The sequence below is a fragment of the Triturus cristatus genome, chromosome 7, assembly GCF_964204655.1.
Source record: "Triturus cristatus chromosome 7, aTriCri1.1, whole genome shotgun sequence".
NCBI classification, from domain to species: Eukaryota; Metazoa; Chordata; class Amphibia; order Caudata; family Salamandridae; genus Triturus; species Triturus cristatus.
Window position 1 is genome coordinate 1,379,742,443 of NC_140590.1, and position 14,004 is coordinate 1,379,756,446.

A 14,004-nucleotide genomic window follows, 5' to 3' on the forward strand; every position below is an offset into this window, starting at 1 on the left:
TTCTTCAGTCTTCTAGTCAGGATAGAACGTCAAAGGTCCAGGATATATGTTGCAGAGTTTCGTCCAGGGTAATCTAAAGTCCTAGGGACTGGATTCCTATACTTATAGTAAGTTTAGGGAATGGACTAACTCTAAGACCCCACCTATGTGTGGGCTTGGAAAGAGGGGTGGTTACACCCATTTCCTTTGTACAGTTTCGCGCCAGAGCAGGGGCAGGTAGCCCCTGCAACCGGTTTGAACTGGACTATGCACAGGGACACCAAACGTGCCCCCAGTGCAGGACTTTAAAGGACCGGAGAGTGCTCCCACCCAGCCCCAATACACATCTGCCTGTCTGGGGAGGTGGTGACTCCTCTCCCCGACAGGAAACCTATTGTCCAAGCCTCCCCTGTTGGAGTTTCGGTCAGCAGCAGGAGGCCAGACCCGTGTCTGTGGCAGAGCATCCATTTTGTGATGCCAGAGCTCAGGAAAGTCCTACCGAGTTTAGCCAGTGTGAACATGTCTCTCCCTCTAGAAGGGTGGAATGCTAAACCCGCCGCCAGAATTGGAGGGGGTAGTATTCCAAAGTGTTTGACACTAAACACAACATGTTTTGATGTAGCCATTCCAAAGTTAGCATTTACCGCGAGGTTATAATGCACTTAAGAGTATATGGTATGGCTGTATCACAGAACAGCCATGGCTGTATCACAGAACAGCCATAAGGAAGGATTTCCAAAAGCTGCAGAGGAGCTCAGGTCATGCTTGGGCACCCTCTCTCACAAAACCAAGCATTCTGCCTTCAGGATTGTCAAGGCCTGCCATAGGAGTGGCTTATAGGTTTATATGCGTCTGCATATATGTGTGGATATAGGTATCCTATACCACTGTAAGGGGTGCAAGCACACCCTTACCCAGGCTGCTGTAGCAGACCTGTGGTTCCATTTTGGAGTGCTTCCCAGGGGTGGCATAATACATGCTACAGCCCCTGGTAGGCCTCTGAGGTACCTATGCCCTAGGTACATAGTATACCATATACTAGGGGCTTATAAGGCACTCCAGAATCCAATTAGATATGTACCTAATGTACATGCAAACCATTTTAGAGAGGAAGCAGCTAGGCTGTCGTCCTGATTAGCAGGGCCACAGCCAGACTAAGGTCGAAAAACAGTGAAACACCGGCAAAAAGTGGGGGTATCCATGTGAAGCAGATCCTACTCTCCTACAAAAATCAGGTGTATTAAGGTCTGGGGTGAACTATCATCACAAGGGCAAGTTAAAAGGGCATGGAGACTGTTCTGACCCGGAGGGAAACAGATCATTGTACTGATAGAGCCTAAATGAAATTTTGTAAGCAGCGATCTGTTCCTAAGGTGTTTAACTACTATGAGATAAGGTTCAACACTGATGGATTTCAGCAATAGGTAGGATCTGTTTTTTCTCTAATGCCCAAGTTTCCCTCTCATCTTTAAACTCATTTAGAATACCCTTTTTTAAGGTGATGAGGCCTGTTAAAAACTGCTGATGCATTCTATAGGAGCGGGCAGCGTTTTCTATATAATTTATCCACGGTATCTTTTGGCCATTCGTGCATTCCAAACAGTCCTCAATCATGCTCCTATTGAACCTCAGTCTCTCATCAGCCCAAATTGAAATCCAAAGTAACACTGGAGCCAGTTTAACCTGATCCTCCACATAATCCAAGCCCAGTTCCTCGTGGGTGGGGAACGAGGAACTAGTTGGACCCAGCCCCAGTAATTTTCTACCTAATCTGTCCTCTTCATGGTGGATCACCCTGCACTTATGGTATCCCCAAATGGTTGCACCATAAATCAGGCTGGGAGACATTTCATTCTGTAGATCTGCAACAGGGTCAAAATAGGCTTGTTGCCCACAGACAGAGGGAATCTAATCAGGGCGCAACAGGCTTGTGTAAATTTGGAGCCACAACTGGAGATACTAGAAAGCCAGTTGTTCTGCTGGTCAAATGATATACCGAAAGATTGGAAGGTGGGAACCCTTGTATTTTTTTGCCCCTTGCTGTCAATGGGTCTTGTTTTTGCTGCCTTCCTCCCGCAAACCATATAGTGGGTCTTTGTAATGTTTGGGTCAAGATCCAGATCGTCCATGAACTTGACAAACCTATCAACCATAAGTTTTAACCCATTAGCCGTTCTGGCCATCAATACAGCGTCGTCAGCAGAAAGCAGGGTAGGCACACTGACAGACTTTATCTTCGGCAGATCAACCCCATTTTCGCTTAGGGAGGTGTTCAGGCTGTTTATATAGAACAAAAACAAAATTTGTGCCGTCACACATCCCTGCCTAACGCCCCATGGGAGGCTAAATGATTCAGTTGTCTCCTCCTCGGTGCCATATCTGACACAATCGTTTACGTCGGCGTGTAGGGCTCTAAGAAAGTCAATCAGCTGAGCTGGCAATCCCAATACCCCGAGAATATCCCAGAGCTTAGAACTGTTTACCCGGCCAAAGGCACTACTGAGGTCCCTAAAGGCACGGAAAATGGTCCCCTGTTTCGCCACAACATATTTCTCTATTACAAGTTTGAGGTTCAAGCTTTGTTCCAGCGTACATCTCTTCCCTAAATCCATATTGGATGGGGCAAATAATATTGTTTGCCTGGGCCCAAGCTTCTACTCGCTGTAGGACGATACGCCCTACCACCTTTACCACTAAATGCAACATGGAAATTGTTCCTTAGCAGGTGGGGTCCTGCCGGCTCCCCTTCTTGAACACTGGGACTATGGTAGCAGATTTCCAAGATGGCAGTAGACCTAACCGGGTCACAGCATTAAGATCGTTGGTCAAGACAGAAGCCCAGAGTTGTCGTTCTGCCTTGTATAGATCCATTGATATCCCATCTGACCCAGGAGCTTTATTGGACGGGCTACTCATGATTGCTTCATAGACTTCCCCGTAATCAAACCTGATCTCGAGTGGGTACAGGTTAACATCACCCTGATTTATGGGCAGGTTTTGTCCAGTGCATACACCTTAAGGTAGTGGGCGACCCAAAGGGCTGGATTGATGAGGAGCCTATGTCATCTTGGGCGGCCACACTGCGCTGCTTTCCATTGACCATCGCCCAAAAACCCCTGGAGTCTCTAGAGGAGCAAGTGGACACCAACCAATCCCAAGAGGTTTCTTTTACTCCACCTTCCACTTCCTTAAAGCTAATTTGCACACCCTTCTAGCCTCCTTGATGTTATCCTGACTACATGGTTTGGTGTTAAGGGCCTCACACAGATGATTGCCCACCGATCTGCATGCTTTATTGAACCAGCCCGGTTTTGCACCCATGGATTTGCTTGCCATATTCCTTATGATGTTGACGGTAGAGTGATTTAACTAGCTTTCACAGTTAAGGCAGGTGATGTTTCAAGGGCTAACAAGGGATCCAAAATTATAACAACATTAAGACTTACTACAGATTTGTTCAATTTTGTGATTGGGAGGTTGCCCCACTTTACCCTGAGTCCCCCGTCTTTTGTAGTTAAGCCTGTCAGGCCTGGATCAGAATTTATGCCAGGACCTACATTAACTCCAATCACTATTTCTATTGGGTTCTGGTTACTAAAGTTAGTTTCCTGTATCACCCCTGAGCTGACATAACCATCAAGTGGCCTCGAGATAAAGATGTAATCAATGACAGTCCCTTTCCCCATGCCACAAAGGTGGCGAATTCCCTTGACAAGCAAGGGCCCCCAGGCATTACATTTCTTAAACTAGCCTGTCCAAGCGCCTCCGATAGCTTAAGGCCCCTCTGGTCAGAACTGGAATCGTGAGACACTAGGTCTTCTAACACAAAAGAGTTACCATCATTGGAATTATGTCCTAGCTTAGCGTTAATAAACCCACCTATTATTATGTTAAGATTTAAAATAAGCATATGATTTGGCATCTAGGAGTAATACTACTTCAAAAAGGCCCTCGGTCTGGCACCCAGGGTTGCTAATAGAGTTGTAGAAATTCACTAGGAAAAAATGGAAATCTTTAGAGATAATCACCCAAAACCTGAACTGATTCCATTCTATGTTTCATTTAAAAATGGAAATCCAGTGCTCTCTTTAACGAGAATCAAACCACAAAGATAAGTGGCTATCTTTATTTCTAGAAGTGTACAGAATGTGTAGACTTACAGAGAGCCTTGAACAAGCAAGGAGCACCAAAGAAAGAGGACAGGACAAATGGTCAAATCTGTCAGTTTATGAATGAGTCAAGTCAATGACCAATAATACTGTTCCAAGAATCATGTGCTTTAATCACACTTACATTCCTTAAATGTTTCTAGAGTACATGAGAGTAAAAACTAAGGGGCATATTCACAAGGATCAATTGCAGAGTCAACAGCACTTTATCGCAGCCAAAGTAGCGATAAACTTATCGCCCCAATCACAAGCAGGTGTTAACATCCCACAGCACCAGTTTACTCGCGATAGCAGCTGCAAAAACATCGCCACAGATGACCCCCGCAACTATCACTAATGAGATGCAGAGTAGGCGTTCCCGTACCAAAATCCGTGACAACACCACTCCACAATGTTCACAACGAACAGCCAGATCTGCGATAAGAACACAAAACAGGCGATAAGGCACGTTAGCAGCAGGAAAATAACACCTGCTCTGACCTGGTGCAAAGTCGGATGGCAGCCTGCACCACAAAAGGGAGCCCAGCCCACAGCCACACCTGACGAATAACAGATGCACCCGGGCAACTGAACATGCAGCCCGGAAGGCCGAAAGTGCAACAACACCAGCCACCACCACCCCAGGACCCCCCTCCCCAGCACCCCCGACCAAAGATATGCCACATCAGCTACACCTAAACATGTACAAAATAATCCACATGATGTTGCACAAGCACAACTGATGACATGCATGTGTTGTCACAAAAATGAGCATCACACATTCACTTACGAAGCAACAAATGAAACTTTATTAACATGAACACTAACTGAAATAAAGACACATGGCGGCTCCCCTCGGGACAATCCGTAGATCACAACCTGCAAGACAAAAATCATGATGAGAAGGTGTGTCCTGCGCACATCAAAGCCAGAGAGAGAGCAAAGGGGAGAGAGAAGAGAGGGAGAGAGAGAGAGAGAGAGAGAAGAAGAGAGGGGAAGAGAGAGAGAGTGCCACCCCTGCGCTTCCAGGCCACAGTGCTCACCTGCTGCCACCGGTGTGTCTCCAACCACTTGCCGGTATGTGTTGCAGTTCACCAGGTCACACATCTGAGACAGACCCATCTGAAGCAGAGTCCAAATACATGATTGGCACAGTACACACAATTGCAAAAGACAACATTGCCTGCCCGCCCATGCACACACGGGCAGAGGCACCCCAGCTCCTCCCGCCGCCCATCGGAGCATGCCCACCCATGCATACCCAGGCAGAGGCACCCCAGCCCCTCCGCGTCCATCGGAGCATGCCCACCCATGCACACCCAGGCCTCACTGCTCACCTTCCGGCACCGGCATGCAGACAGGCGGTCCTGCCATGTGCTGCTACAAGCCACAAGCCCGGGGCCAGCGGACATGGCACCCTCCACATTATGCAGCCCTGCTCCACAGGCCACCAGGTCTCACATTTGGTGCTGGGTCTTGATTACTCCATGGCAGAGGACATATGAGTGCACCCGGCCTCATTGCAGGCTGCACACCCGCTCACCCCAATAGGTGCCACTAACTCTGGGATCCCGGGAGCGATGGCACATGGCAGTAGGCCCATGCTGCCCGCTGGCTCTGGCCTACATTGCGGTCCAGCAGGGCACACAAAACCTGAGCTGTCTGGCCCGCAGGGACGGGGCATCATCGAAGGCTGCACACCCACTCATCACTTAAGGTGCCCCTACCTCAGTGTACCCAAAGTCACTGTCCCGTGGTGGGGTGCCTGTGCCGGCTGCAAAGCTTCGGGTGCCACTAACCCTGTGCAACCCCAGTCAGCGCCATGTGATGGTAGGCCTGTGATGGCTGCAAGGCCTCGGGTGCCACTAACCCTGTGCGCAACAACTCATTGGCCCTTTGTGATTGAGAACTATGGAGCATCCGTCATCCAGTCACCACCGGCAGAGGGGAATGTGATGTCGTTGGCCCCTTATGTTGGTGGAGTCACATGGCCTGTGACGCCTGTGCCAGATGGGTGTGGTGTGTGTGCAAACCTGCCTTCAGGGAGAGGCTGTGACATGCAGACAACTAGACCAGTGACTGTCACACCACCAGCAAGTACGCCTGCGACGGGTAGCAATGAGGGCACCCCCTCGGAGCAGTTTTGCAGATAGAGCGATACAGGGCAATGCCAAGCACACTACACAATATGGGCCCGTGGAAGGCCAGCCAGAGTCCATCCAGGGATGACAAGTACTGCGGGAGAGGATCGGAGTGTATCGGGGATCAGTGGAAGGTCATGGGGCCATGTGCGGGAACAAGCAGAAACCGGCCAGGTGGCGCAAATGAATGCTGGTGCCTCCTTCTGAACTCAAACCCATCCATGTCCTCATCCTCAGATGTGTGCTCTGCCCTACCTGTGGGTGGTGCAGTACCGGCTGCGGCACTGTGTGCCACTGACACATCAGGGGCTGGAGGAGGATTGTCAGCCACAATGTGAGGCAATGGCACACCAGGGGGCGAAGATGTGAATGGTGTGGGGGCAGCAGCATTTATCATCAGCACGCCTTGTGGCAGCAATGCCATGATAAGGATCTTCAGGGCATGGTAGATCACAGCTACATTTCGCTGGTGTGCAGCGGTGGCTGCCATCCTTTCCGTCTCCATCCGCACCACGTCCTCCATGAGCCTCTGCATGTGTGCCAGCTCATGGCTGGTATCGCTGGAGCCCCTCTGAGTGGACAGGTGTTCTTCTCTCTGCGTCATGACTCCAGCGATGTCAGTTAGGGCTCGTTGGAGACCATGGAGCGGCCCTAGACACCCATGGATGGCGTCCAGGTTGGTAGCCATGAGGTTGAACCCCACCCACACCTGCTCAGCCGTTACCCTTTGGCTCTCCAGCACATGGCGTAGGAAGGCCGTGTGTTGTTCCTGGGGGTCTTGGGAGACTGTCGGGCTGTGGGTGCCTCCTGCTGGGTGGTTTGAGTGGTGGGTGGGGTCTCCTCGATGCAGCTGGGCAGCCCTGATCCTGGAGGTGAGTCGCGGATGATGACAATGATGTCTAGGAGGGCTTGTGCGTTGATGCTGGGGTTGTCCTCCTCGTCATCAGTGAAGAGTGGCTGGGACTGCTCTGCAGGGGGTGTTGACGGTGGCCCTGCAATGTGAAGGGGAGATGGTGTATTGCAATGTGTCCACATGTATGTAGCCACATGGTACATGTTGACATTCAGACAGCATGGCATTGTACTCTGTGACAGTCTATAGATCTGTTCGATGACCCAGGGTCATTGAGGGTGTGCACTGTGATCTGCTTGATTGTGCATGTGTGCCAACGTGGCCATCTCCACCCATCCCCCCAGTACCTGGTGGTCACTCACCCTGTTACGTTGTGTCCTTTTGAGCAGTGTCCGGTCCCCCGACTCTGGCCACAGTATCCACACTGATGACTGTCGACACCAGCTCCTCCATGTCATCCAGCACGAGCTGTGGTGCTGGGCCCCCACCTCCATTCTGTATTGCTGCCTTCTGGTTGGCTGCGAGTTTCTCCTTGGTCTTTCGCTTGATGTAATTCCATCGTCTCTTGACCTCGTTCATTGTCCTCTTGTGCTCTCCGACGACATTCACCTTGTCCATGATGTCCCGCCATATTCCATTTTTGGTGCCCAATGACACGTTGGAGGTGACGAACAGTTGTCGATTGTGTTCCATCACCTCCGTGACTATGATCCTGTGCACCTGCGGACTGAACTTCGTCTTCCTCTGCTTCTTGTCTTTGCCCTTCCCTGTCCCCGGGGTCCCAGGCTGGTCGTCCGGGGTGCTTGCGTGGTTGCGCTCGTCCTCTGCGCCTGCTCCGGCTCCCTCCATGGTGCTTGGGTGTTGGTCAGTTTGTGTTTTGGTGTTTTTTCTACTTTTATGGTGAGTTTTCCTGCCTGCCAGGTGTGTGTTGCAGGCCTGGCGCTGCTTAGCGCTGATTTCCTCATCGCGCTTTGGCCCATTGCAGGTTTTTTGCATTGGGGTTGTGTTTTTATCTCCGTCGAGGTGGTTATATCGTGGGCATTGGCCGCGGTTTCGGCAAACTATCGCATGGGGCCGCCTTGTTGTGAATTCCACGTTGACACAGGGTTACTTTCCCGCGATGTTTAAAGTTGCGTTAACATTTTTTGGTGACGTTTAGCACACATTCTTGTGAATAAAGCCCTAAATGTTTTTATTTTACCTCCATCTTACCTACCAATTTAGAAATACCAGCAAGCAAAGGAGAATTACAATTGTTATACCTGAGTGCACAATCCTAGATTGTGGTGTTGTTGATAGAAATCTACAACACAACGGTCCATTTCTGGATTCAACGTTGTTTGTCTAGTTTGTCAGGCGTTCTTTCAAACAACCCACAACAAAGTGTAAAATAGATTTTAAATTATTGCCACTTACATTTACGTGGACAAGTTTCCATCATTCAAATCATCAGAAAAAAATAGTTTGCAATCACGAATTGAGAAAAGCTATCATCAGCAACTCAATTACTAGGGAAGTAATATATTTCCATCAAGGTGGGGGAACAAATTACCATTTTACAGCAAGATAAATATTGGAATTATCTAGGGCTGAAGCAAACATAAAGTCCTGACTTTATATTGTTTTATGTTGCAAACAAAACATCCATTGTAATAACAAATGTATGCACAAGTAACACATTCAACATATTGCAAATATTGAAAAAACTGCTTAATGGTACTTCAAAAAACTGTTATTTGCGCCCTTCCAACAAAACCCACATAAGACGAGTCAGGCAAAACAATCAATTAGCACCAATAACTATTATAGAAAATCGTGGAAAAAATAAATTAAAAAACACTTCCGATCAAGACATAATCATACCCTAGCCATATTACAAAAACACATTGTGATAGACATATCATCAAAAAATATAGTTGTTACAGAAATATCATTGTACAGAATATCATTGTCAAGAATACAGATTTTTAAAATAAGAAATATAGTTTTCAAAAATATATATTTTTTCATATTGTCATAAATATTATAGTTGTAAAAAATATTGGGTGTGATTATGATCTTGGTGGTCTTCCCCCATCCTGCCGCGGCGGCTGTCCCAAGTACTCCATAGAGTAGACGGTCTTTCGTCCACTGTATTTAGATGTCACCACTGGCCCATCTGTTGTGTTTCTGATGGCAGGGGATTGGCGTGGGACACAGTCAGCAATTGATAAATATTTTTTCATATGTGTCGATGCAGGTGTCTACATTTTGAGTAAATAAGTGTAAAATGTCACATACATGACACATGTGAAAAAAACCTTGTATGAAAACCTTGTATGAGTACTTTTCCATTGCTGGAGTCGGGACCATATGTGCCCAGTCCAGTCAATGGGAGAAAAGTGTGACGGGAGAAAAGTGTGAAACAGACTTACCTGAATCTTCGTGCTGACGGGGTCGATTTCTTCGGAGTCAGGTTGCTGCTGTGAAGAGGGGCTCAAGATGAAGGGGTCCATGTCGCGGACAGGAGGGAAAAGAAGGAAATGAGTTAGTTTGCATCACATTTTCTTTGATACTGCCGACTCGATGCAGGTGGTCTCCCGACACATTCCGCTTGCCAGGAAGGCACTTGGAACTCCAGATGACGGGCACCCTGTCTGTACCGCCCATTGACAGCTGCTTTTCCCCATGCCACCTTTGAGGCGGTCGGTGAATGGCTGGTGGAGTCAGTAGGACTCCGTCGGTCTTTCTTTCTGTTACCGGCCAACATCGTGATACAGCGGGTGAAGCGACAACTAGGCAGGTGGGGAATCCATTGTCGTTTTGATTGTGGGTCCCTTTCCACCAAGATCATAATCAGGGCCATTATTTTTCAATTGATAATGTCTTTTGGTTAATGTTTAAATTAGGTGGTATTAATGTTAGTATATTTGTTAGTTCTTTTTGAAAATATAGTTAATAATTTTAAGTATTTTAGCAATTTATTTTGTGGACGAATAGGGTAAGTTAACTAAATTATAATTAATTGATTAATAATTATGTTAATTATTTGATTGATAGTTTACATTTCTTATTTAATTTGCTAATTTTCATGTATATTGTAATTTAATTATTACTATTAGTATTATTCCTAATAGTATGTTTTATTTTAGTAATATGGTGGTGGGCTTGTAGGGGAATAGGGTAGGAAGATAATTAAGTTATAATAATTAAAATAATTATTTAATTAATTATTAAATATGTTCATTGCTTAATTGTTAGTTTACTTGTTAAATTCATTTTAACAATATTGTATGTGTTAATTTTAATATTACTAATAGAGGATTGTTGGCTTTGTAGGAGAATACAGTGAGAAGATAATTAAATAAATATTCATATAAATGTAATAATAAGTATTGCTTTATTGTAAATTCATTATTTAATTGATTATCAATTATGTTAATTGTTTAAGTGTTTCCGTGCATATTTTACATCATTATTTACATGTAATGTACATTTAAATTTTAATATTAATAGTAGTATGTTATATTTTAGTAGCAGGGTTTGTGGGGACATAAGGTAGGAAGTTAATTAAACTAAAATTATTTTATTTTAAATGATACATATTTATTTACCGTACATTGATAATTATGTCAATTGTCTGTTACATTATTTTTTAATTGTTATTGTTATTTTAAATGAATACTCTAATTTTAATTATTTCTACTTATTAATTGATATCTATTTTTTTTAAGATGCTTGTTCTTTATAGAGTCTTAATATTTTGTATGTAGTTACATATATTATGTTTTATTGTGTATTAAAATAGTTTTATTAAATATTTTGAACTCATTGAATCTTTTGAAGTCTAACGTTTTCCCTACTGATGTTCTCACTATATTTGTCTATCAAAAAAACTTCATTTTGATATCATAATATGTTACTTTGAATTTCTTTTGAGAAAAATAATGTTGTTGATTGTTTACAAGAATATCATACAAAAACAGAAAAAGTAACATTTAAGTTTAAAAAATATAGACATCTGGGGATGGACTTACGGATCCTACTAAAATTTGAATGGCTGCCAACACTTCAACCACGAAGTGTTAACAGCCATCTCGGTATTCATCTTGAAGCTGAGTGCCAAATAAAATGTGAAATCCCTGATCCCCACGATATGGTGGGGGGGTCCTACAGGCACCCTGCCTGGGGTAAAAAGCCTTTTTAGAATTTGTTCCGCAAATTTGTGGTTGGACCCACAGATCTACTGCAAAAGTTTTTAAAAAGGCACACGAACTCCCAAGCATCTTGCATAGGAAGCTCCGGGGTTGGGCAAATCCTGGGGATAGTGTTTTCTAATAATGTTGGGTAGTGTTTTCCAATAATGTGGGAGGGGGGCAATGCAGCCCCCCTCCCAATAGAGAAAAAAACAGACTGGTAAGTCACTGGAGGCCCACCCCGTTCCTGCAAAACTCTGCAAACATGCCTCCTGGCACAAAACTGGTTGGGGGATAAAGTCCCCTTTGCTGCACAATGTCCTTAGGGGCAATGTACACATCCTGTTACCTCCAGTAAATCCCACACAGCTGGATTGCTGGGAGGTTTTCAGAGGCCACACCCCCTTTCTTTATCACTCTGCAAATAGCAGGATTCATGAGAGCTGGTCAGAGGCCCCGCCCCTTTCTCCACCAGTCCACAAACGTGACTTCTAGTTAAAAAATCTTAGAAATCCACTCAAAAAAGCAAAGGTTACATGGGCGTTATAGTTGGGAAATATATTTTGAAAAAACAAAGGTTATAGGGGCGTTATAGTTGGGAAATATATTTTGAAAAACCTTAGAAATTCACTTAAAAAACAAAGGTTATAGAGTTGTTTAGTTAGTAAATAGAATTTTTTTAACTTAGAAATTCACTGAAAAAAACAGAGGTTACAGGGACATTATAGTAAGGCTCAGATTTCACTCGTACAAAGCCAGTGAAACTCAGCAGTTATAGTTACCTGAGATAACTATAACTTATGCCCCTACAATGCACTGGTTATAACCTCACATATTACATAACTCATGACATGGTCAGTGACATTATTCATTGGGAAAGTGTCTGAGAGTGATCATAGCCAGCAAATACTTTTTACAAATCTATCTGGTAGTAAGCATAAAGCATACGTAACCTTACCCGGCCAGACGGGAACAGTTAATTACAGGAAACTAATCTGGAAAGAACACTCTAAAGAAGATATTAACAAAGTGGCCCATAATCTGGTAAAATAATGCTTTAAAGAAAAATCTTTATCTGCTATGGTGCAATTGGTGCATTTGATGCATAAACTATTCAAAACCGAGAGACACTAACTGGAAAAAGGAACATAATTAACTTGTCATTAACAACGAGGGTCATGAGAAAAACACGCAACTGTCTTAGGAGACGGATAAAAAAGCACCCTACAGATATGAATTTACGCTCTAACTTAAAAAGTACTAACCTCAAACTCTAGAAGTTAATGTGGAATGAAAGGAACCAAGTAAAACATGATCTTTGGGCCAAAGTGCTCTTTTCTAGCAGTCAATCCAACTCCAGAGAATTTTGGAAATTGATTAATCGTTTAGCACAACCTAATAAATCAGCTGTAACATCAATTTTAAGTGATTTCTGTCAATACATCTAAATTTTGATTTGGAAACAAAACAGCTGGATGGTAAAGTGAACATGCCCAATACATTAAGAAAGGACTTGGATCAAGAAATTAATATAACAAGCAATCAATTATGTAAATTAATACGGAAACAAAAAGGTGGTGCACCTGGTCCTAACGGTATTCCGTTTGCACTCTTAAAGGAAGATCCCGGTTTTTGGTCAGGCTACTTTACGAAAGTATTTAAGGAAATTGTAAGGACATCTACAATACCTGAAACTTGGAAGGGCGCAGTGATAGCACCAATAAATAAAAAAGGAGATTGGGCCCTGCCTGAATATTACGGACTAATTACTCTACAAGATACAGATGCTAAATTATTTGCTGGTGTTTTACTATCTAATCTATCAGAATGGGCAAAGAAGAAACAGATAATCCCTCCAAATCAAACAGGATTTATACAAGGTCTAGGCACTACAACAAATATACTTGTGCTATCAGTGCTGATGGATAAATGTATTGCAAAAAAACAACCTCTGTATTTGTGTTTTGTGGATTTTAAATCGGTCTTCGATTGTGTACAAAGACATCTCTTGTGGCAAAAGTTTAAGGATCAAGGCATACCACTCTCCCTCTTAACATCAATCCAACTTCTCTAATATGACACCTGGGTTAGAGTCCGGATGGGAGATGGTTCGTCTGTAACGACAAAAATCACAACTACTACAGGCCTCAAGCAAGAATGTGTACTGGCCCCATTACTTTTTAATTTGTTTTTAGAAGACCTAACGCAAGCACTGGATGAGGTGAATGCCTATCCGCCCAAACTAGCAAGTACTCCGATATCAAACCTGCTATATGTGGATGATGTTATTTTACTTAGCCAAACAAAGGTCGGGCTACAACGCCTGATAAACAGGATATTAAGATAATCTAAAGAAACCTGAATGGTTATAAATGAAAAAAAAGACAAACATTATGGAGGTTAATAAAAATTTAAGGTCAAAATACAAGTATAAAGGGATCCTGGGAAAGTCGCAATTAGAATAAGTAGGATCATATAAATACTTGGGAGTATTATTTGATGATAAAGGAACATTCCATCCACACAAGCTCGATATGCAAAGGAAAGCAAATACTTTGCTATCTGCCTTTAGAACCTTGCAGAAATCATTTGGAGGACTGAGTTACCAACCATTTCTAAAAGTAATATCAGCAAAACTATTGCCAGTCTTAAAGCATGGTAGTGAGGCACTGTGTGGAAAAGACTCGGTTACTATCAATAACGCTGTT